Source organism: Rhinichthys klamathensis, unplaced genomic scaffold (assembly GCF_029890125.1).
Source record: "Rhinichthys klamathensis goyatoka isolate OS25496 unplaced genomic scaffold, OSU_Roscu_1.1 h1tg000010l_1, whole genome shotgun sequence".
NCBI lineage: Eukaryota > Metazoa > Chordata > Actinopteri > Cypriniformes > Leuciscidae > Rhinichthys > Rhinichthys klamathensis.
This window is the reverse complement of record NW_026606563.1, coordinates 1,836,752-1,861,240: the sequence shown is the minus strand read 5'-3', so window position 1 is coordinate 1,861,240 and position 24,489 is coordinate 1,836,752. Positions and strand designations below refer to the sequence as shown.

At 44.3% G+C, this 24,489-nt stretch overlaps 9 non-coding genes and 2 pseudogenes across 9 annotated transcripts; all 11 read right to left on the bottom strand.

Annotated features, from left to right (window-relative positions):
- Nucleotides 1-181: 181 nt before the first annotated feature.
- On the bottom strand, nt 182-372 carry LOC130095386 (U2 spliceosomal RNA). Its single transcript, XR_008808099.1, has one exon. It is a non-coding gene; the product is annotated as a U2 spliceosomal RNA (small nuclear RNA).
- Nucleotides 373-1,496: 1,124 nt separating this feature from the next.
- On the bottom strand, nt 1,497-1,660 carry LOC130095269 (U1 spliceosomal RNA). Its single transcript, XR_008808075.1, has one exon. It is a non-coding gene; the product is annotated as a U1 spliceosomal RNA (small nuclear RNA).
- Nucleotides 1,661-2,064: 404 nt separating this feature from the next.
- Nucleotides 2,065-2,255, bottom strand: LOC130095374 (U2 spliceosomal RNA). The gene has a single exon (XR_008808097.1). It is a non-coding gene; the product is annotated as a U2 spliceosomal RNA (small nuclear RNA).
- A 1,108-nt stretch (nt 2,256-3,363) lies between these two features.
- LOC130095346 (U1 spliceosomal RNA) lies at nt 3,364-3,527 on the bottom strand. Its single transcript, XR_008808092.1, has one exon. It is a non-coding gene; the product is annotated as a U1 spliceosomal RNA (small nuclear RNA).
- A 404-nt stretch (nt 3,528-3,931) lies between these two features.
- LOC130095398 (U2 spliceosomal RNA) lies at nt 3,932-4,122 on the bottom strand. Its single transcript, XR_008808101.1, has one exon. It is a non-coding gene; the product is annotated as a U2 spliceosomal RNA (small nuclear RNA).
- A 1,124-nt stretch (nt 4,123-5,246) lies between these two features.
- LOC130095263 (U1 spliceosomal RNA) lies at nt 5,247-5,410 on the bottom strand. Its single transcript, XR_008808074.1, has one exon. It is a non-coding gene; the product is annotated as a U1 spliceosomal RNA (small nuclear RNA).
- Nucleotides 5,411-5,814: 404 nt separating this feature from the next.
- LOC130095380 (U2 spliceosomal RNA) lies at nt 5,815-6,005 on the bottom strand. The gene has a single exon (XR_008808098.1). It is a non-coding gene; the product is annotated as a U2 spliceosomal RNA (small nuclear RNA).
- Nucleotides 6,006-7,117: 1,112 nt separating this feature from the next.
- On the bottom strand, nt 7,118-7,281 carry LOC130095255 (U1 spliceosomal RNA). Its single transcript, XR_008808070.1, has one exon. It is a non-coding gene; the product is annotated as a U1 spliceosomal RNA (small nuclear RNA).
- Nucleotides 7,282-7,684: 403 nt separating this feature from the next.
- LOC130095412 (U2 spliceosomal RNA) lies at nt 7,685-7,858 on the bottom strand (annotated as a pseudogene).
- Nucleotides 7,859-14,468: 6,610 nt separating this feature from the next.
- On the bottom strand, nt 14,469-14,632 carry LOC130095250 (U1 spliceosomal RNA). Its single transcript, XR_008808069.1, has one exon. It is a non-coding gene; the product is annotated as a U1 spliceosomal RNA (small nuclear RNA).
- Nucleotides 14,633-15,036: 404 nt separating this feature from the next.
- On the bottom strand, nt 15,037-15,214 carry LOC130095431 (U2 spliceosomal RNA; annotated as a pseudogene).
- Between the last annotated feature and the right edge of the window lie 9,275 nt (nt 15,215-24,489).

The following is a 24,489-nucleotide window of genomic DNA, read 5'->3' as shown; positions in this document are numbered from 1 at the left end:
AGTCCCCGGATAGTGGACGAATCAGATATTAAACGGATAGGAACAGAGTTTTTTTTTTTTACACCACGATTCTACCTTTACTAGTATAGTATATGATCACCTACAACACGACAATACACACTACTTCCATTAACACCTGCTGCCACATAACACCAAAACATTTCTTTCATTGAACACTTTAGGGGGGTGCACCGTTCCCAGAAGTACTGCAATACCGGGTCGATGCGTGGAGTGGACGGAGCAAGCCCCTATTCCATCTCCCAGCTCCAAAAAGCAATTTAATATATGGTGCCCGGGTAGGGCACGTATCAGATATTAAACTGATAAGAACAGATACTACACTTGATCTTAGCCAAAAGGCCGAGAAGCGATGACACAATGACGCAGAGGCGGGGGAGCCGGCAAAAGCCACGCCCACCTGGGCCGCGGCGAGAGGGTCTAAGGTCGCCAACAAACAAGCTCAGCTCAGATTGGTTGTCACACCGAAAATGGATCACAACAGAGTGCACAACACGACACTCTGGAGTGCAACCTGGGATTTTGGATCATCAACATTCTGCCCTAAAAGTGAGCGGGCAGACCAAAGCGTACGTCGTAGAGACTTGAAACTCTGACGGATGCTAGTACCCGCCCGGTCTACAACATCACCAAGGCTCGCCCCGATCGGCCCCAGGGTGGCGCTGCAGCGATCAAAAGTACGAAATGGCTCGTAACTCCTCGACCGTCCGTCGCAGACCCAAGTGTCTTACATGACCGGAATCCTTGGCTCGGGCCGAACAAGACGCACACGCCTCGGATTGGATGGTCGCGCTGGCGAGATTTTCGGGTATTTTGGATTTTCTGAAAAACCTACTTTTGCACACTAGTCCTAGGTTTTTTGCCCGATCTGACCCAAACCGGTGCAGAAAGATTCTCTGGAGTCTGACTGCCAACAGTGATCGTGAAAAAAGTCGGAATTTCCATTCGCGTTGGCGACCGGACGCCAAAACGTTGGGAGTTGGCGAGGCGGGCTTTACTTAAATGGCTATAACTCGCCAACGGAATGAGACAATTACACCCAACTCGGTACACCTGTGTACGGGCTCAGCCTGTGGTCACGTGAAAAGGGATGCGGCGACTGGCCACTTGGTGGCGCTGTAAACAGAAAAAACAACAACATGAATACGGCCATAGACGGCTGTATATCACATGATGTTTCACACATGCACAAGGTATTCATACCACATGATAGACCTCCTCATTACGAACAACTTTGCCTCCAGGACAACTGCTGTGAATCAAATCGTTTGTTAAATATTGGAGATTATTTGAAGAAGAATAAAACAAATCCATTTAAACAAAAAAGAAAAAACCTCCTCTCACAGAGGTTGTTTTATATCTCCCGATCAACCACTGCAGTTAAAATTATCTGGACTTCCTAGGTCATCAACTATCAGAAGAAGAAGAAGAAAAACATAAGTGGAACTTTAACAATCTGCTCTTTTAACCAGTGTGTCCAGGGGAGAGCGCGTACGCAGTCCCCCACTACCATAAATTATGCAGTCGAGATTCCCACATTTGGGGAATTCGCAGGGGTCAGCACAACCGGAGTGCAATGGCCGAGCCTCGCCCTGGGTGAACCACCTTCCTGATCATGGTGTCTCCCCTGCCAGGTAAGTATGAATTCCCAGGCCTTCAGTCAGAAGCACCCTGTCCCTCTTCGCAATCCTCACCAACGGTTTGACAATCAAACACACACACACACACACACCCCTGATTCAACTCATCAGCTCGTTAGTAAAGACTCCAAGAGATAAGAGAGACATCAAAAATGTGCAGTGGCGGGCTTTTTTGTTGTTTTTTCATGCTCCGGCTCCGTGAGCCAAAAATCTAGTTAATACGCAGTCCCCGGATAGTGGACGAATCAGATATTAAACGGATAGGAACAGAGTTTTTTTTTTTTTACACCACGATTCTACCTTTACTAGTATAGTATATGATCACCTACAACACGACAATACACACTACTTCCATTAACACCTGCTGCCACATAACACCAAAACATTTCTTTCATTGAACACTTTAGGGGGGTGCACCGTTCCCAGAAGTACTGCAATACCGGGTCGATGCGTGGAGTGGACGGAGCAAGCCCCTATTCCATCTCCCAGCTCCAAAAAGCAATTTAATATATGGTGCCCAGGTAGGGCACGTATCAGATATTAAACTGATAAGAACAGATACTACACTTGATCTTAGCCAAAAGGCCGAGAAGCGATGACACAATGACGCAGAGGCGGGGGAGCCGGCAAAAGCCACGCCCACCTGGGCCGCGGCGAGAGGGTCTAAGGTCGCCAACAAACAAGCTCAGCTCAGATTGGTTGTCACACCGAAAATGGATCACAACAGAGTGCACAACACGACACTCTGGAGTGCAACCTGGGATTTTGGATCATCAACATTCTGCCCTAAAAGTGAGCGGGCAGACCAAAGCGTACGTCGTAGAGACTTGAAACTCTGACGGATGCTAGTACCCGCCCGGTCTACAACATCACCAAGGCTCGCCCCGATCGGCCCCAGGGTGGCGCTGCAGCGATCAAAAGTACGAAATGGCTCGTAACTCCTCGACCGTCCGTCGCAGACCCAAGTGTCTTACATGACCGGAATCCTTGGCTCGGGCCGAACAAGACGCACGCCTCGGATTGGATGGTTTTCGGGTATTTTGGATTTTCTGAAAAACCTACTTTTGCACACTAGTCCTAGGTTTTTTGCCCGATCTGACCCAAACCGGTGCAGAAAGATTCTCTGGAGTCTGACTGCCAACAGTGATCGTGAAAAAAGTCGGAATTTCCATTCGCGTTGGCGACCGGACGCCAAAACGTTGGGAGTTGGCGAGGCGGGCTTTACTTAAATGGCTATAACTCGCCAACGGAATGAGACAATTACACCCAACTCGGTACACCTGTGTACGGGCTCAGCCTGTGGTCACGTGAAAAGGGATGCGGCGACTGGCCACTTGGTGGCGCTGTAAACAGAAAAAACAACAACATGAATACGGCCATAGACGGCTGTATATCACATGATGTTTCACACATGCACAAGGTATTCATACCACATGATAGACCTCCTCATTACGAACAACTTTGCCTCCAGGACAACTGCTGTGAATCAAATCGTTTGTTAAATATTGGAGATTATTTGAAGAAGAATAAAACAAATCCATTTAAACAAAAAAGAAAAAACCTCCTTTCACAGAGGTTGTTTTATATCTCCCGATCAACCACTGCAGTTAAAATTATCTGGACTTCCTAGGTCATCAACTATCAGAAGAAGAAGAAGAAAAACATAAGTGGAACTTTAACAATCTGCTCTTTTAACCAGTGTGTCCAGGGGAGAGCGCGTACGCAGTCCCCCACTACCATAAATTATGCAGTCGAGATTCCCACATTTAGGGAATTCGCAGGGGTCAGCACAACCGGAGTGCAATGGCCGAGCCTCGCCCTGGGTGAACCACCTTCCTGATCATGGTGTCTCCCCTGCCAGGTAAGTATGAATTCCCAGGCCTTCAGTCAGAAGCACCCTGTCCCTCTTCGCAATCCTCACCAACGGTTTGACAATCAAACACACACACACACACACACCCCTGATTCAACTCATCAGCTCGTTAGTAAAGACTCCAAGAGATAAGAGAGACATCAAAAATGTGCAGTGGCGGGCTTTTTTGTTGTTTTTTCATGCTCCGGCTCCGTGAGCCAAAAATCTATTTAATACGCAGTCCCCGGATAGTGGACGAATCAGATATTAAACGGATAGGAACAGAGTTTTTTTTTTTTTACACCACGATTCTACCTTTACTAGTATAGTATATGATCACCTACAACACGACAATACACACTACTTCCAATAACACCTGCTGCCACATAACACCAAAACATTTCTTTCATTGAACACTTTAGGGGGGTGCACCGTTCCCAGAAGTACTGCAATACCGGGTCGATGCGTGGAGTGGACGGAGCAAGCCCCTATTCCATCTCCCAGCTCCAAAAAGCAATTTTATATATGGTGCCCGAGTAGGGCACGTATCAGATATTAAACTGATAAGAACAGATACTACACTTGATCTTAGCCAAAAGGCCGAGAAGCGATGACACAATGACGCAGAGGCGGGGGAGCCGGCAAAAGCCACGCCCACCTGGGCCGCGGCGAGAGGGTCTAAGGTCGCCAACAAACAAGCTCAGCTCAGATTGGTTGTCACACCGAAAATGGATCACAACAGAGTGCACAACACGACACTCTGGAGTGCAACCTGGGATTTTGGATCATCAACATTCTGCCCTAAAAGTGAGCGGGCAGACCAAAGCGTACGTCGTAGAGACTTGAAACTCTGACGGATGCTAGTACCCGCCCGGTCTACAACATCACCAAGGCTCGCCCCGATCGGCCCCAGGGTGGCGCTGCAGCGATCAAAAGTACGAAATGGCTCGTAACTCCTCGACCGTCCGTCGCAGACCCAAGTGTCTTACATGACCGGAATCCTTGGCTCGGGCCGAACAAGACGCACACGCCTCGGATTGGATGGTCGCGCTGGCGAGATTTTCGGGTATTTTGGATTTTCTGAAAAACCTACTTTTGCACACTAGTCCTAGGTTTTTTGCCCGATCTGACCCAAACCGGTGCAGAAAGATTCTCTGGAGTCTGACTGCCAACAGTGATCGTGAAAAAAGTCGGAATTTCCATTCGCGTTGGCGACCGGACGCCAAAACGTTGGGAGTTGGCGAGGCGGGCTTTACTTAAATGGCTATAACTCGCCAACGGAATGAGACAATTACACCCAACTCGGTACACCTGTGTACGGGCTCAGCCTGTGGTCACGTGAAAAGGGATGCGGCGACTGGCCACTTGGTGGCGCTGTAAACAGAAAAAACAACAACATGAATACGGCCATAGACGGCTGTATATCACATGATGTTTCACACATGCACAAGGTATTCATACCACATGATAGACCTCCTCATTACGAACAACTTTGCCTCCAGGACAACTGCTGTGAATCAAATCGTTTGTTAAATATTGGAGATTATTTGAAGAAGAATAAAACAAATCCATTTAAACAAAAAAGAAAAAACCTCCTTTCACAGAGGTTGTTTTATATCTCCCGATCAACCACTGCAGTTAAAATTATCTGGACTTCCTAGGTCATCAACTATCAGAAGAAGAAGAAGAAAAACATAAGTGGAACTTTAACAATCTGCTCTTTTAACCAGTGTGTCCAGGGGAGAGCGCGTACGCAGTCCCCCACTACCATAAATTATGCAGTCGAGATTCCCACATTTGGGGAATTCGCAGGGGTCAGCACAACCGGAGTGCAATGGCCGAGCCTCGCCCTGGGTGAACCACCTTCCTGATCATGGTGTCTCCCCTGCCAGGTAAGTATGAATTCCCAGGCCTTCAGTCAGAAGCACCCTGTCCCTCTTCGCAATCCTCACCAACGGTTTGACAATCAAACACACACACACACACACACCCCTGATTCAACTCATCAGCTCGTTAGTAAAGACTCCAAGAGATAAGAGAGACATCAAAAATGTGCAGTGGCGGGCTTTTTTGTTGTTTTTTCATGCTCCGGCTCCGTGAGCCAAAAATCTATTTAATACGCAGTCCCCGGATAGTGGACGAATCAGATATTAAACGGATAGGAACAGAGTTTTTTTTTTTTTACACCACGATTCTACCTTTACTAGTATAGTATATGATCACCTACAACACGACAATACACACTACTTCCATTAACACCTGCTGCCACATAACACCAAAACATTTCTTTCATTGAACACTTTAGGGGGGTGCACCGTTCCCAGAAGTACTGCAATACCGGGTCGATGCGTGGAGTGGACGGAGCAAGCCCCTATTCCATCTCCCAGCTCCAAAAAGCAATTTAATATATGGTGCCCGGGTAGGGCACGTATCAGATATTAAACTGATAAGAACAGATACTACACTTGATCTTAGCCAAAAGGCCGAGAAGCGATGACACAATGACGCAGAGGCGGGGGAGCCGGCAAAAGCCACGCCCACCTGGGCCGCGGCGAGAGGGTCTAAGGTCGCCAACAAACAAGCTCAGCTCAGATTGGTTGTCACACCGAAAATGGATCACAACAGAGTGCACAACACGACACTCTGGAGTGCAACCTGGGATTTTGGATCATCAACATTCTGCCCTAAAAGTGAGCGGGCAGACCAAAGCGTACGTCGTAGAGACTTGAAACTCTGACGGATGCTAGTACCCGCCCGGTCTACAACATCACCAAGGCTCGCCCCGATCGGCCCCAGGGTGGCGCTGCAGCGATCAAAAGTACGAAATGGCTCGTAACTCCTCGACCGTCCGTCGCAGACCCAAGTGTCTTACATGACCGGAATCCTTGGCTCGGGCCGAACAAGACGCACACGCCTCGGATTGGATGGTCGCGCTGGCGAGATTTTCGGGTATTTTGGATTTTCTGAAAAACCTACTTTTGCACACTAGTCCTAGGTTTTTTGCCCGATCTGACCCAAACCGGTGCAGAAAGATTCTCTGGAGTCTGACTGCCAACAGTGATCGTGAAAAAAGTCGGAATTTCCATTCGCGTTGGCGACCGGACGCCAAAACGTTGGGAGTTGGCGAGGCGGGCTTTACTTAAATGGCTATAACTCGCCAACGGAATGAGACAATTACACCCAACTCGGTACACCTGTGTACGGGCTCAGCCTGTGGTCACGTGAAAAGGGATGCGGCGACTGGCCACTTGGTGGCGCTGTAAACAGAAAAAACAACAACATGAATACGGCCATAGACGGCTGTATATCACATGATGTTTCACACATGCACAAGGTATTCATACCACATGATAGACCTCCTCATTACGAACAACTTTGCCTCCAGGACAACTGCTGTGAATCAAATCGTTTGTTAAATATTGGAGATTATTTGAAGAAGAATAAAACAAATCCATTTAAACAAAAAAGAAAAAACCTCCTTTCACAGAGGTTGTTTTATATCTCCCGATCAACCATTATCTGGACTTCCTAGGTCATCAACTATCAGAAGAAGAAAAAGAAAAGCATAAGTGGAACTTTAACAATCTGCTCTTTTAACCAGTGTGTCCAGGGGAGAGCGCGTACGCAGTCCCCCACTACCATAAATTATGCAGTCGAGATTCCCACATTTGGGGAATTCGCAGGGGTCAGCACAACCGGAGTGCAATGGCCGAGCCTCGCCCTGGGTGAACCACCTTCCTGATCATGGTGTCTCCCCTGCCAGGTAAGTATGAATTCCCAGGCCTTCAGTCAGAAGCACCCTGTCCCTCTTCGCAATCCTCACCAACGGTTTGACAATCAAACACACACACACCCCTGATTCAACTCATCAGCTCGTTAGTAAAGACTCCAAGAGATAAGAGAGACATCAAAAATGTGCAGTGGCGGGCTTTTTTGTTGTTTTTTCATGCTCCGGCTCCGTGAGCCAAAAATCTATTTAATACGCAGTCCCCGGATAGTGGACGAATCAGATATTAAACGGATAGGAACAGAGTTTTATTTTTTTACACCACGATTCTACCTTTACTAGTATAGTATATGATCACCTACAACACCCATACACGACAATACACACTACTTCCATTAACACCTGCTGCCACATAACACCAAAACATTTCTTTCATTGAACACTTTAGGGGGGTGCACCGTTCCCAGAAGTACTGCAATACCGGGTCGATGCGTGGAGTGGACGGAGCAAGCCCCTATTCCATCTCCCAGCTCCAAAAAGCAATTTAATATATGGTGCCCGGGTAGGGCACGTATCAGATATTAAACTGATAAGAACAGATTTTTCTTTCGAAAAAAGTTTGTCACATTGTTTTCATTCCATTCTTTCACTTTCCTTTTTTTTCCTTTTTTTTCCATAAAAAATCGTGTAAACATTTTTTACACATATCTTAAAACAACAAAAAGGACATAATTTACAATTAAAAATCAGTTATGTTGATGTGTTGTGTAAAAGTCCATGTATGTTGACATGTGTGTTGTTTTAAAGGAAAGGTAAAATGGATTAAAATAAATAGGAAAACAAATATAAAACAATAAAACAATAAAATATGCCAAATAAAACGACTCTTGTACAGGATCGCGGGTGAGTCCCTATCAAGATTGTCCATTCACTCCACGTCTCCAGAACAGGCCCCAGACTCCTCGCTTCCAGTGCCCAGCGGAGATCCCCTCTCCTCCGGCCCGCTGGCCCGCTGTTCCCGTAGCCGGTGTGGTGAGGGTGCATCTACGGGCGGCCAGGGTCGGTGGTGGCCGGGACCTCTTGGTGTGACCCCAGCCCCCCCATCCGAATGACGACGTCCGGCGCCTCCTGCAGCGCAGATCTAACTATTTGCTCGCACGCGTGGAGGGGCACCGTAACGCGTTTCCCCACCAGCAGGTTTCTGGTGGCCCAGATGGCATCCTTGATGTGGTTGAGGGTGAGCCAGAGCGAGGTGAATTGCTTTGATGTTAGCTCCTTCAAGCCCTGACCCACCCCCAGGATGGCGAGCCTGTATTCCATCTGGGCCCGACCCGCTGGCAGGCACGGGAAAACCAGGGGGCTGGTCTTGGCCCACAGGTCCCGCGCAGCACCGCACTCCCAGAGCAGATGGTAGACGGTCTCCGGGGAACCACATCCGGACCGTGGGCAGATGGAGTTTTTGGCCATGCCTCTGGAGTGCATGACCGCCCTGACCGGGAGGATCTCATGGGCCACCATCCACGACAAGTCCTTAAGCCTGTTCTGGAGAGCTGGGTGGGCTGCGTTCCTCCAAACGTCTTTGGGCTCACCTAGTGTGAGGCCTGGAACCGGACTCACCGATTCTCCATCCTGCACAAGAGAGATGAGAGACTTATGGTTAGTTCAAATGGTGGCATCATTTGTCTCTAAAAGATATTTCTTTAAAAATTTCTTAATAAAAAGATGTTCTTTTGACAGATTAAAAGACACTGGACATTTAAGATCGACTGGTAAAATTTTCAAAGATCTTAGGTACGACCCCATCCAGAATCGGGTCATGGCTGCTGTCTTGTGTTCTCTGGATGGGGTCAGGGCGTATTTAATGTGGAGGGCAGTGAAGCGGCCGCCTAAAAACAGGTGGGGGTCTGGGAGCCCTTTTCCGCCATTGTCTCTTTTTTTCTTCACCACTTCTCTTTTGAGTCGCTCCCACTTGGACCCCCACAGGAAATAAAACACTGCCCTCTCCAGGTAGATCAGGAAACTTCGTGGGGGACTAAAAACAGAACAGACAAGTAAAATCAGTGGTAAAATCACGGCTTTAAAAATTAAGATCTTGCCTTCAAACGTCAGATTTCTTAGTCCCCAAAAGCCCAGTCTTTGCCTAACTTTCCCTAACATGTCAGTCCAGTTTCCCTGTCCTCCACCCTCTCTGTCAAATTTTACACCTAAAATTTTCAAATTATTGTCTTTAAAATCCAAATCTAGTCCACCTGTGTCAACGTTCCCCCACGGCCCGAAGAGCTGGGCCTCAGACTTGCTCCTATTGAGCTTGGCGCCTGAGGCCCGACCGTACCAGTCAGTCAAGTCCATTGCTCTTCGTACCGATAAAACGTCCGTTGCTAAAAGGGTCACGTCGTCCATATATAAAACGCAGGTTGCCGTCAGTCCACTAGTCCCTGGAATGCCTAGTCCTTTAATCCATTTGTCCCTTCTCAAGATTTGTGCCAGTGGCTCTATGCAAGTCACATACAGGAGGGGAGATAAGGGACACCCCTGACGGACGCCGCTGTGGATATTGACAGCTTTGGATAAATGCCCGTTAACTACAATTCTGCTGACCAGACTGTTGTACAGCAGTCCCACCCAGGCTATGAACCGCCCTGGAAACCCCATTTTACCCAGTACCTTAAAAAGGAACTGGTGCGAGATGCGGTCGAATGCTTTTTCAAAGTCTAAATTTAGGACTACTAGCCGAAGGTTTCTGTCTCTCGCATAACAGATGGCATCTCTGATCAGCACCAGGCTGTCCGTGATCTTCCTTCCTGGCACAGCGCATGCTTGATCCGGGTGGATTACGTCCTCTAAAACTGTCGACATGCGTGTGGCTAAAATTTTGCTAAAAAGTTTACAGTCAACGTTTAAAAGCGTAATGGGTCGCCAGTTCCGTAAGTCAGTCTTGTCCCCTTTCTTATGTAGAAGTGAAACTATCCCTATTCTAAAGCTGTCAGGAAGTCTTTCAAGAGTCTCAAATTCTTTAAAAACAGTCAGTAAGTCAAAAGCTAAAATATCTCAAAAAGTCAAATAAAACTCCAGAGGAAGTCCATCTGTGCCAGGGGACTTTCCTCGTTTAAAACTTTTAAGAGCTTTGTAAATTTCTAAAATGTTGCAATCTTGAGATAAAATTGTACATTCGCCATCAACTTTCTTTTCTAAAAACTCTAAAACTTCCCTTAACGTGTCATTGTGAACTTCTTTGGTGCTGTATAGGTTTTCATAAAATACTTCAGTTTCCTTTAAAATTTCTTTTGTGGTGTAAACCTCCCTCCCTCCACTTTTCAAAGCAGTGATTGCCCCACCCCGTGAAATAATTTTTTTAAAGAAATACCTGGTACACCTTTCACCTTCCTCAATCTCCCTCTCCCTGCTCCTTAAAATGACACCTTTGCTTTGAATTTCGGATAAAACTGACATTTCTTGCTTTATTTCTTTAATTTCTTCACTAAAATCGATCCCATCGTTTAAAAGATTAAAATATCTCTGTAGTCGTTTTTGCAGCCCCATCATGCCTCGATTTAATCTGTTCTTTTTGATTTTCCCTATCTTTCTAAAAAATTGTCTCGTCCGTTATTTTACCATCTCCCACCACAGTGCACGTGAGTCGTAAAAGTCTTGGAGGGTCTGCCATTGGCTGAACTGCTCCCTATACTCACTAACTACGTCTTTATCTTCCAAAAGGGAGCAGTTCAGCTTCCACAGCCCTCCCCCTGCAGTCACACCGGTGGGCAGTGAAAGGGTGCATGACAGCATTGTGTGATCTGAAAAAAAGAGGGGGGTTAATGTTGCATCGGTTGGCAGGCAGTCCCGTGTAAAAAAGTAGTCAATGCGAGAGGCTCTGGCGCCGTCACCACTGAACCAGGTGAAGCCCTCCTCTCTCTGACGCATTGCTTTAAAACAGTCTACTAATTTAAAATCTCTAACTAAATCCTGCAATAAAACCGATGTTTTGTCAACTTTAAAATCCTCTGTCCTCTTCCTGTCTTTCTTGGTTAAAACACAATTAAAATCCCCTGCTACCACTAGGGGAGCCCTACCTAACATGTGGGGCTGCAGGTCTTCTAAAAGCTCAAACCTGTTGTTTTTATCTGTAAAACCATACACATTTAAAATGTTAAAATCCATACCTAGAAAAGTCAGATTAGCTAAAATTGCCCGCCCGTCCCTCACCACAGTGCTGCCCTTCACCAAGATATTGGGGTTTTGGATTAAAATAGCAACACCGTCATTTTTGTTAAAATTGGACCCACTCCAAACGGAAACTCCTGGGGTCCAAATCTCCTCCCACTTCCTGTAATTTGTTAAAAAAGGCAGACCACATTCTTGTAATAAAAACACATCTGACTTAAAAGTTTTTAAAAAGGATAGGACGCTCTGTGCTCGTATTTTGCTCCTCACACTTCTCACATTGATTGTGGAGATAGTGAGAGCCATGAGCAGTATGGTTAAAAGGGTATGAGACATTTAAAAGCAACAAAAGGACTACAGAGACATAATTAAAATCAGGTTATTTCTTGTTGCACTTGCCTTTCCTTTTCCCCAGAAAACCTGGGATCAAGGGGGCAAGTGCTCGACGCCTCAGGGCTCACAGAGAGAAACTCTTGCGAATCCTTTGGCGACGATGTTCTTAGCTTAAAATGCAGAAATGAGACTTCATTAGGAGATTCTGCGGGCCACATACGGTCTAGATCTTCCATGGGGGAACTATCTAGCCGATGCGCTACTCGCAGCTTTTTCTCCTCTGTTTGAACCAGAGGAGATCTCGCAGTTCTTTTCTGCACTTGAGCATTGGGAAGAGGAGAATCTGTCTCACTCCCACTAGTTGACCCACTAGCCTCAGACACGGTTACGAGGGAGGAAGCCGTTTCCTCCTCTTTATCTTCCACCTCTTCTTTTCCATTATCATTTTGAGGATTGGCTTCCTCCCCCTGACCAACTGCTCGAGTTGACTCCGCCCCTGTGGCCGCCCCACTTCCTTCTTCCTGTCCAATCCCTGAGGCTGGCTGGGGATTTGAATTTCCCGCCCAAATCTCAGGGCCCGCCTCCTTTGTCGTTTGTTCTTTGGGTGGGGCGGCCATTTTGTTGCTTTTTAGCTTGTTGGCAAAACTTTGGGGGCAGTCTCTGTAGAGATGGGATGATTCTCCACAGAGGTTGCACTTTCTGCCATTTTTGCACTCTTCAAAAGTGTGCCCAATTTCTCTGCACTTCCTACACACTACTTCTTGGCATGCCTCGGCGAGATGCCCAAGTTGACCACACTTGCGGCATAGCTTGGGCATCCCTTGATAATGGATGTAGCCTCTATTCTCTCCCAACACAATCATTGAAGGTATTTGACTCAGGCCATGGTAGCTGTTGGGATCTGCCCATTGTTTAATGGGCACTCTCCACGCACAGCTCCAGATACCGTCTTCATCTAAAACCTTGACTGGTTGTCCACGAATAGAGCAATATCTTGCCAACCATACAGAAATATCTTCTCCACTAACTGTTTCATTAAACATCCTGACAATCACAACTTTCAGTGAATTATCAGTCAGTTTTTCCACAGTGAACATGGAGAAATTGGCTTTACACATTTCAAACCGAGTCCAAAAAGTACTTAGCAAGGAAGCAGAAGCAAAACTTACATCAAAGCCATGATTCAGGGGCAGAGTCAACAGGCAGTTTATGTCCGCAACCTTAAAACCAAGAATCTGTTGGATGCACTTCCTAGAAAAGTCCAGCCTGGACATGACCTGGAGAGTGCCATCCTCTTTTGTTTTAAATTTAAAACGCATGCTGTGGTGCCTCCTCATGCCGGCACGAGCAGCCGACATGTTGGAGGCAACACTAGCCTGCTGCGGCTAAAACCCAACAATAAACATACAATAAATAAATTAAAACCTGCTTACCTTAAAACCAGAAGATTCCTCGTAGAACGAGTCGTCAATTAAAAGCCGCTTGTCAATGTACCTCCTGAAGGGTGTGCGTCCCGTGTGACAAGCAACACACGAGACCAAGTCCAACAAGAGGCGATCGCTGTCTCTACCTTAGGACCAGACACTTGATCTTAGCCAAAAGGCCGAGAAGCGATGACACAATGACGCAGAGGCGGGGGAGCCGGCAAAAGCCACGCCCACCTGGGCCGCGGCGAGAGGGTCTAAGGTCGCCAAAAAACAAGCTCAGCTCAGATTGGTTGTCACACCGAAAATGGATCACAACAGAGTGCACAACACGACACTCTGGAGTGCAACCTGGGATTTTGGATCATCAACATTCTGCCCTAAAAGTGAGCGGGCAGACCAAAGCGTACGTCGTAGAGACTTGAAACTCTGACGGATGCTAGTACCCGCCCGGTCTACAACATCACCAAGGCTCGCCCCGATCGGCCCCAGGGTGGCGCTGCAGCGATCCAAAGTACGAAATGGCTCGTAACTCCTATACCGTCCGTCGCAGACCCAAGTGTCTTACATGACTGGAATCCTTGGCTCGGGCCGAACAAGACGCACGCCTCTGATTGGATGGTCGCGCTGGCGAGATTTTCGGGTATTTTGGATTTTCTGAAAAACCTACTTTTGCACACTAGTCCTAGGTTTTTTGCCCGATCTGACCCAAACCGGTGCAGAAAGATTCTCTGGAGTCTGACTGCCAAAAGTGATCGTGAAAAAAGTCGGAATTTCCATTCGCGTTGGCGACCGGACGCCAAAACATTGGGAGTTGGCGAGGCGGGCTTTACTTAAATGGCTATAACTCGCCAACGGAATGAGACAATTACACCCAACTCGGTACACCTGTGTACGGGCTCAGCCTGTGGTCACGTGAAAAGGGATGCGGCGACTGGCCACTTGGTGGCGCTGTAAACAGAAAAAACAACAACATGAATACGGCCATAGACGGCTGTATATCACATGATGTTTCACACATGCACAAGGTATTCATACCACATGATAGACCTCCTCATTACGAACAACTTTGCCTCCAGGACAACTGCTGTGAATCAAATCGTTTGTTAAATATTGGAGATTATTTGAAGAAGAATAAAACAAATCCATTTAAACAAAAAAGAAAAAACCTCCTTTCACAGAGGTTGTTTTATATCTCCCGATCAACCACTGCAGTTAAAATTATCTGGACTTCCTAGGTCATCAACTATCAGAAGAAGAAGAAGAAAAACATAAGTGGAACTTTAACAATCTGCTCTTTTAACCAGTGTGTCCAGGGGAGAGCGCGTACGCAGTCCCCCACTACCATAAATTATGCAGTCGAGATTCCCACATTTGGGGAATTCGCAGGGGTCAGCACAACCGGAGTGCAATGGCCGAGCCTCGCCCTGGGTGAACCACCTTCCTGATCATGGTGTCTCCCCTGCCAGGTAAGTATGAATTCCCAGGCCTTCAGTCAGAAGCACCCTGTCCCTCTTCGCAATCCTCACCAACGGTTTGACAATCAAACACACACACACCCCTGATTCAACTCATCAGCTCGTTAGTAAAGACTCCAAGAGATAAGAGAGACATCAAAAATGTGCAGTGACGGGCTTTTTTGTTGTTTTTTCATGCTCCGGCTCCGTGAGCCAAAAATCTATTTAATACGCAGTCCCCGGATAGTGGACGAATCATATATTAAACGGATAGGAACAGAGTTTTTTTTTTTTTACACCACGATTCTACCTTTACTAGTATAGTATATGATCACCTACAACACCCATACACGACAATACACACTACTTCCATTAACACCTGCTGCCACATAACACCAAAACATTTCTTTCATTGAACACTTTAGGGGGGTGCACCGTTCCCAGAAGTACTGCAATACCGGGTCGATGCGTGGAGTGGACGGAGCAAGCCCCTATTCCATCTCCCAGCTCCAAAAAGCAATTTAATATATGGTGCCCGGGTAGGGCACGTATCAGATATTAAACTGATAAGAACAGATTTTTTCTTTCTTTCGAAAAGTTTTATTGTCACAGTTTTCACAGTTTTCACAACATACAACTTACAAAGACATTAAAAAGAAATTAAAAACACAGTGGAATCATTAAAAAAAACAAAAAAAACAAAAAATTTGTGTATGCATGTTTGTTTTGTTTTAAAAGTCCTTTTGATTGTGTTTTGTTTGTTCAGTCCATGTGTGTTTTTCAAGAGTCTTTGTAGATGTGTTGTTGTTAAAAAGTATTAAGAAACATCTTTAGACGATAAAACTAAATCATAGCATAAATAAATATATATAAATATATTTAGAATAAATAAAATGCTAAAAAGGAAGTCATCTCTTGTGCAGGACCGGGGTGAGTCCCTATCAAGATATTCCATCACTCCTCTCTCCGGAACAGGCAACCGGCCCAGCGCTTCTAGCGCTTCTAGTGCCCAGCGGAGGTCCCCTCCCTCCGGCCCGCTGTTCCCGTAGCCGGCGTTGGTGAGGGTGCATCTACGGGCGGCCAGGTACGGTGGTGGCCGGGACCTCTCCGTGCGACCGCAGCCCCCTCATCCGAATGACGCCGTCCGGCGCCTCCTGCAGCGTTGATCTAACTAATTGCTCGCACGCGTGAAGGGGCACCGTAACGCGTTTCCCCACCAGCAGGTTTCTGGTGGTCCAGATGGCATCCTTGATGTGGTTGAGGGTGAGCCAGAGCGAGGTGTATTGTGTTGATGTCATGTCCTTCAAGCCCTGACCCACCCCCAGGATGGCGAGCTTGTAGTCCATCTGGACCCCACCCGCTGGCAGGCTCGGGAAAACCAGGGGGCTGGTCCTGGCCCACAGGTCCCGCGCAGCACGGCACTCCCAGAGCAGATGCCGCACGGTCTCCGGGCAATTACACTCGGACCGTGGGCAGGTTGAGTCTTTGGCCATGCCTCTGGAGTGCATGACCGCCCTGACCGGGAGGATCTCATGGGCCACCATCCACGCTAGGTCCTTATGCCTGTTCCGGAGAGCAGGGTGGGCAACGTTCTTCCAAGTTTGCTTGGCCTCACCCAAGGTGAGGCCTGGAATTGGACTCACTGATTCCCGGTCCTGCACAAGAGAGACAAGAGCCTTGTGGTTAGTTAGAACTTTGACCTCTAGATCCTCTAAAAAGTGCTTCTTTAAAAACTTCTTGATAAAACTGTATTCTTTTGGCAGGTTAAAAGACACAGGGGTTGTCAAGTCAACTGGTAAAATTTTTAAAAATCTTAAGTAGGACCCCATCCAAAATCGTACGAAAGCTGCCGTCTTGTTTTCTTTGGATGGGGTCAAGGCATATCTGATGTGAAGGGCGGTGAAAGTGCTGCCTAAAAACAGGTGGGGGTCTGGGAGGCCTTTTCCGCCGTTTTCTGGTCTCCTCTTGACCACCTCCCTCTTTAATCTTTCCCACTTGGACCCCCACAGAAAGTAAAACACCGCCCTCTCTAGGTTCCTCAGGAATTTCCTAGGTGGGATAAAAACAGAACAGACAAGTGACATTAGAGGTAAAATGACGGCTTTAAAAATTAAAACTTTACCTTCCAAAGTCATCTGTCGTAGTCCCCAGAACCCCAGTCTTTTCCTAACTTTCCCTAGCAAGTCCGTCCAGTTTTCACGTCCACCCCCTTCCTTGTCAAATTTAACTCCTAAAATCTTAAAATCAGTGTCCTTAAAAACTACATCAAGTCCGTCTGTGTCTGTCTCGTCCCACGGTCCGAAGAGCAGGGCCTCGGACTTGCTTCTGTTAAGTTTAGCGCCCGAGGCCCGACCGTACCAGTCAGTCAAGTCCATTGCTCTTCGTATGGATAAAATGTCCGTGGCTAAAAGAGTGATGTCGTCCATATATAAAACACACGTTGCTGTCAGTCCGCCGGTCCCAGGTACGTCTAGTCCTTTTATCCATGTATCCCTTCTTAAGATCTGTGCCAGTGGCTCAATGCAAGCCACATACAGAAGGGGAGATAAAGGACACCCCTGACGGACACCGCTGTGGATATTTACAGCTTTGGAAAGATGCCCATTTACAAGAATTTTGCTGCCTAAGCCCTCATACAGCAGTCCCACCCAAGCTATAAACCTCTCTGGAAAGCCCATTTTTTGCAGACCAGAAAGAGGTACTGGTGCGAGACCCGGTCAAAAGCTTTTTCGAAATCTAAATTTAGGGCTACAAGCCGAATGTTTCTGTCTCTCGCATAACAGATGGCATCTCTAATCAGAACTAGGCTGTCTGTTATCTTTCTTCTGGGCACAGCGCAAGCTTGATCCGGGTGGATTACGTCCTCTAAAACGGTCGACATACGTGTAGCTAAAACTTTACTAAAAAGTTTGCAATCAAAATTTAAAAGCGTAATAGGTCTCCAATTTTTTAAGTCAGTCCGGTCACCTTTTTTGTAAAGTAAGGAAACTATCCCTGTTCTAAAACTGTCCGGAAGTCTGTCAAGGGTCTCAAAGTCTTTAAAAATATTCAATAGTTCGTGAGCTAAAATGTCCCAAAAGGTAAGATAAAACTCCAGGGGGAGTCCATCTGCCCCTGGGGATTTACCCCTCTTAAAACCTTTAAGTGCTTTTTGTGTTTCTAAAATGGTAAAATCTTGGATTAAAAGCTCATTTGGACTATTTACTGTCTTGACTAAAAAATGTAAAACTTCCTTTAGAGCGGTTTCATGTACTTCTTTTGGACTATATAACTCCTGGTAAAAATGCTCAACCCCTTTTAAAATTTCCTCTGTTGTTTTTACATCCCTCCCTTCTACTTTTACACTGGTCATAGCCCCTCCCCTTGTTAATATCTTTTTAAAAAAATACCTAGTACATTTTTCACCTTCTTCTATATCTCTCTCTTTACTTCTTAAAATAACCCCTTTACTTTGGAAACTGGATAAAACTGACATTTCTTTTTTGACCTCTTTCATTTCATCGTTAAAATCAAAACCATTATTAAAAAGATTAAAATATCTTTGTGGTCTTTTTTGCAGCCCCATCATGTGTCTCTTTTCCCTGTTCTTCTTGTCCCTTCCTACTTTCATGAAATACTGTCTTGTCCGGTCCTTTACCATCTCCCACCACTGTGCACGTGTTTCGTAAAAGTCTTGGAGGGTCTGCCATTGGCTGAACTGCTCCCTATATTCCTTTACTACATCCTCATCTTCTAAAAGGGAGCAGTTCAGCTTCCACAGCCCTCCCCCTACCGTCACACCTGTGGGCAGTGAAAGGGTGGAAGACAGCATTAAGTGGTCAGAAAAGAAGAGGGGGGTCACTGTAGCATCGGTTGGCGGGCAGTCTCTTGTCAAAATATAGTCGATGCGAGAGGCTCTGGAGCCATCACTACTGAACCAAGTGTAGCCCTCCTCTCTTTGATGCACATTTTTAAAACAGTCGACTAATTTAAAATCTCTCACTAAGCCCTGCAATAAAACCGTTGTCTTATCGACTTTAAAATCCTCTCCTACCCTCTTCCTATCTTTTTTGGATAAAACACAGTTAAAATCCCCTGCCACTACTAGGGGAGCCCTACCTAACATATGGGGCTGCAAGTCTTCTAAAAGCTCATACCTTTCATTTTTTCCTGTAAAACCATACACATTAAGAACATTTAAATCTCTACCTAAAAAGTTCAGATTTGCTAAAAGAGCCCGCCCTTCCCTCACCACTGTGCTGCCCTTCACCAAGATATGGGGATTTTTTATTAGAATAGCAACACCGTCATTTTTATTTTGGTTTGATCCACTCCATATGGAGGGACCAGATGCCCATAGCTCCTCCATCTTGGTGTACCTGGTTAAAAAGGGCAAAGCACACTCTTGTATTAAAAACAAATCTGATTTACAAGTATTTAAAAAGGATAAAATGCTCTGTGCTCGTATAGTGGACCTCACACTTCTTACATTGATGGTTGAGATAGTGAGGGCCATGAGCAGTAAGGTTAAAAAGGTATGAGACATTTAAAACAGAAGATATTAAAAGACTACAAAAAAATTATTAAAATCATGTGATCTCTTGTTGCAATTGCCTTTCCCTCCTCCCAGATGGACTGGGGTCAGGAAGGCTAATGCTTACCACCTCTGGGGCTACAGAGGAAACCTCTTGTAGCTCTTTCGGCGATGATGTTCTTCGCTTTATGTCCAAAAAGGATACCTCATTTGGGGATTCTAGGGGCCACATACGTTCCGGATCTTCCAAGTTGGAACTATCCGAACGATGTGCTGCCCTAGCCTTTTTCTCCTCTGTGTCAAACAGAGGAGATCCCGCAGGCCTTTTTTGCACCTGAGCATTTGGGAATGAAAGGTCAATTTCACTCCCACTGGTTTCTAAAAACACTTCCGGAACCGTTTCTAAAGAGGAAACTGTTTCTTCATCTGTCTCCTCTCCTTCCCTGTCTTTCTCATTGGTGGTGACTTTCAGTTCAGTGGTTATTTCAGTTTGAATATTTGACTCTGCCCCTATGGCCGCCCCACTTCCTCCCTCTAGCCCAATCCCTGAGGCTGGCAGGGGGTTTGAAATTCCCGCCAAAACCTCAGGGACCGCCTCCTCCTTCCTTTGTTCCCTTGTTTGGTGTGCTTGTGGGGCGGCCATTTTGAGCTTGTTGGCAAAACTTTTAGGGCAATCTCTGTAGAGATGGGTTGATTCTCCACAAAGATTGCACCGCCTGCCATTGGTACATTTTTCAAAACTGTGACCAATTTCTTTAGACTTCCCACATACTAATTCTTGGCATGCCTCGGCAAGATGCCCAACTCTTTCACATTTCCTACACAACTTGGGCATCCCTTGATAGTGTATGTAGCCTCTGTTTTCTCCCAGCACAATCATGGAAGGCAGATGTTTCAGGCCTTGGTAGCCCCCAGCATCTTCCCATTGTTTGATGGGAATCCGCCAGGAGCAATTCCAAATGCCATCCTCATCTAGCACTTTGACAGGCTGACTTCTAACAGTGCAAAATCTACCCAGCCAGACACAAATATCATCTCCAGTCACTGTTTCATTGAACATCCTGACAATCACAGTTTTAAGTGTGTTATCAGAAAGTTTCTCCACAGTGAACATGGAGAACTGGGCCTTCACAGTTTCAAACCTTTGCCAAAAGTCATTAAGAAGGGAAGCAGCCTTAAAGCTCAAATCAAATCCCTTGTTTAGGGGCAGAGTCATCAAACAGTTTAAGTCATCAGGCTTAAAATGACTTAGGTAAAGTTGGTTTTATATTCGCATATTCACACATTCACGGACTTCCGCGTTCACTAACTCGTGAACTAAACGTTGTTGCTACACACAACACCTATCACATATAACTACAGATAAAACACCAGAAGCTACAACATAAATTTCCTCAAAACGATCTTTCCTTCGCACTGGACAAAATACATTGATCTCTATGCGCAGGCTGCTAAGAAGGGACCATCTGCAAAGTGCAAACCCGAAGGAAAGCTCGTTTTGAGGAGATTAAAATATTAAAACAATGTTATTTGTCATGTTCCAAAGGTTGTAGTATGTTCCTACTGACCAGACTGACTTACTACAGGTGGAATTTTGACAGTACCTCCCGTTCAGTATACAAATATTAATAAAAAAAATTACAGTAATTCCCCTAAAGTATTTTTTCCTGTTCCAAAGGCTGTAGTGTTTTCCTAGTGATCAGACTGACTTACTAGAGGTGAAATTTTGACAATAACTCCCTTACTGTACAATTATCAAATATATTTATGTAATAAACATTATTACATGTGTTTATTACATATGTTTATGTAATAAACTTTAATTCACCTATAGTGTTTTTTTATATTTATATTACAAAGGCTGTAGTGCTTTCCTAGTGATCAGACTGACTTACTTCAGGTGAAATTTTGACAATAACTCCCTTACTGTACGTACAATAAACTAATAAGTTCAAGAAAAAATTACTGTAATTCCCCTAAAGCATTTTTTCCTGTTTCAAAGGCTGTAGTCCTTTCCTAGTGATCAGACTGACTTACTACAGGTGAAATTTTGACAATAACTCCCTTACTGTACGTACAATAAACTAATAAGTTGAAGAAAAAATGACTGTAATTCCCCTAAAGTATTTTTTCTTGTTTCAAAGGCTGTAGTGCTTTCCTAGTGATCAGACTGACTTACTACAGGTGAAATTTTGACAATAACTCCCTTACTGTACGTACAATAAACTAATAAGTTGAAGAAAAAATTACTGTAATTCCCCTAAAGTATTTTTTCTTGTTTCAAAGGCTGTAGTGCTTTCCTAGTGATCAGACTGACTTACTACAGGTGAAATTTTGACAATAACTCCCTTACTGTACGTACAATAAACTAATAAGTTGAAGAAAAAATTACTGTAATTCCCCTAAAGTATTTTTTCTTGTTTCAAAGGCTGTAGTCCTTTCCTAGTGATCAGACTGACTTACTACAGGTGAAATTTTGACAATAACTCCCTTACTGTACGTACAATAAACTAATAAGTTGAAGAAAAAATTACTGTAATTCCCCTAAAGTATTTTTTCTTGTTTCAAAGGCTGTAGTGCTTTCCTAGTTATCCGACTGACTTACTACAGGTGACATTTTGACAATAACTCCCTTACTGTACGTACAATAAACTAATAAGTTGAAGAAAAAATTACAGTAATACCCCTAAAGTATTTTTTCCTGTTCCAAAGGCTGTAGTGCTTTCCTAGTGATCAGACTGACTTACTACAGGTGAAATTTTGACAATAACTCCCTTACTGTACAATTATCAAATATATTTATGTAATAAACATTATTACGTGTGTTTATTACATATGTTTATGTAATAAACTTTAAATCACCTATAGTGTTTTTTAATATTTATTTTTATATTCCAAAGGCTGTAGTGCTTTCCTAGTGATCAGACTGACTTACTACAGGTGACATTTTGACAATAACTCCCTTACTGTACGTACAATAAACTAATAAGTTCAAGAAAAAATTACTGTAATTCCCCTAAAGTATTATTTTCGTGTTCCAAAGGGTGTAGTGCTTTCCTAGTGACCTGACTGACTTACTACAGGTGAAATTTTGACAATACCTACCATACTGTACATACAATTATCAAATGTTTATTTAAAAAAATACTCTAATTTCCCTAAATCATTATTTTCATGTTTCAAAGGGTGTAGTGCTTTCCTAGTGACCAGACTGACTTAATACACGTGAAATTTTGACAATACTTAATGATACTGTATTACATATTAATATAATACTGTAATTCACTAAAAGGGGTTTTGTTTGTTTAAGGTTGTAGTGAATGAACCTGTTCACGTTGTTGCAGCAAATCTGACAGATAATGTACAGCAAGATCAAGAAGGCATTAAAGATACTGTACAGTGCAGAATTTTATGACCAACATGTAATTTTTGCTTCTTGTACAGCAGGAATAAAAGGGTCTGATTGCACAAGTCCGAGTCCGGTATATTTTTTGTATGCAAGGTTATCCAAAATAATGGTTTGTTCAGAGGATGCTGTTGGCATCATCTTTTCTGACACTGACTCTCCTGTCAATCTGTATGTAGTGTAGTTGTCCTTCATGGTCAATATTTTCACATATTAAGTCACATGTGCTGATATAGCCACCAGCCAACAAACTTTGTCCTTACATGACATTTACTTTTATGATCTTTCTCCCCCCTCCAAATTCAACTTCAAATTCAACCAAAGTAACGTAGAAAGTCACTGTTGATGTAAACACTGTTTTATTTGTATTATCTTTCTAATTGTCCATGGAATACAACTGTGATTATACATAAAAGTTGTAATTAATTCCTCATGGTTAGAGTAATATTTCAATATCACCTCTTCATAATTCTGCTGTTGTTGATCCTCTCTTGGTTTAAGTTGTTCTTATATTATCATAAACCCTTTAACTGATTGTTTTGTCACGTCATTTTTACTTTACTATATTTTATTTTAGTGAAGTGACGATAAAATAAAAATTGAATAAAAATAAATGTGTGTGTTTGAATGAAAATATTGTTTTCAGCAACAGTGCAAAATATTGGTACCATGCCTTGGATTATCATCAGACAAGCTACCTGGAAAGATGCCCAATGGTTGTGCTCACCTTGTTGCAATATAGATTACCACTGTATACAGTTAAAGACCCAAGGACCAGATACGATTAATTAAAACCAGGGAGTTAGTCAGTCAATTTAAGACAAGAGTCAGAATTATAATAAATTAATGAAAGATTTACTGAAGATAGTTTGTAGTTTCATCATGCAAAAGTTAGCTTCAAGACTCACAAGGAGTTCGTAGGCCGCTCTGTTACAGTTACAAAGATCAGCAATTATACCCTTCACCAAGGTCTAAGCTAAATCAACTGATATGACAAGATATGAAGTCTCAAGATCTCAGCACGTCGTTAAACAACTCATCAAACAGCACTTTAAGGCCATTGCACACTGATTCCGAAATTCACATCTGAAATTTCCGCACGTTAAAAAATAAATACGACCTCACGTTATGTCAATCACGCTTGCACACTGCCTCCGAAACTTTCGTCTGTCATAAAAAAAATCGGATCGGGTTTGATTTTCTGCGTTTTTCGCATCTGTAGCAAGCAGTGTGAATGGTGTTTGAATGGTGTTTTGACAATTCAGAGCCACCGAATTACGAATCCGAAAAAACGCATACGACAATTTCGGACTCAGTGTGCAATGGCTAGTCTTATTCTTATTAGCACTTATTAGCACGTCTACAGAAGTTCTTAAGAGAATTAACAGAGGTTCAGAATTTGATGATTTATTGTTGCGTTTAAGGTCACCATGATGGAGATCAGCGTTTGCTTTAGTTGGGTTCCTGACCCTTGAATTTTGAAGACAAGATTTTCTCTGTCTGCTGAAACTTGTGTGTTTATAAAGCACATTTGTTATGGCACGAAAGTCAAGAGAAAATGTGATCAGATGTTGATGGTTAAGTGTTGATGTCAGTCATCATGTAGTGCCCTGATTCAATGATTTCTTTCAGTGTCTAATATCTGATTAAAAAGGGTGACAAATTATAGTTTTATTCAAAACTGTGATTTTACAGCAAAGGGCCAGCAGTGTTATGACATCAGATACAATTAAGGATTTTACAAGTCAGTGTTCACAAAAAGTTTTCATCTATGGCTTTACTAAAACTAACATAGACATCAAGAATCAGCATATTAATCTCAACAATGGTGAACATTAAATAACGATTCATGCTGCAATGCATGCTGGGTACTAGCATAATACAAAATGTATCCATGGCTCCCAGCATCCATTGCGGCATGAATCACTTTTTAATGGTCACCATTGTTGAGATTCATA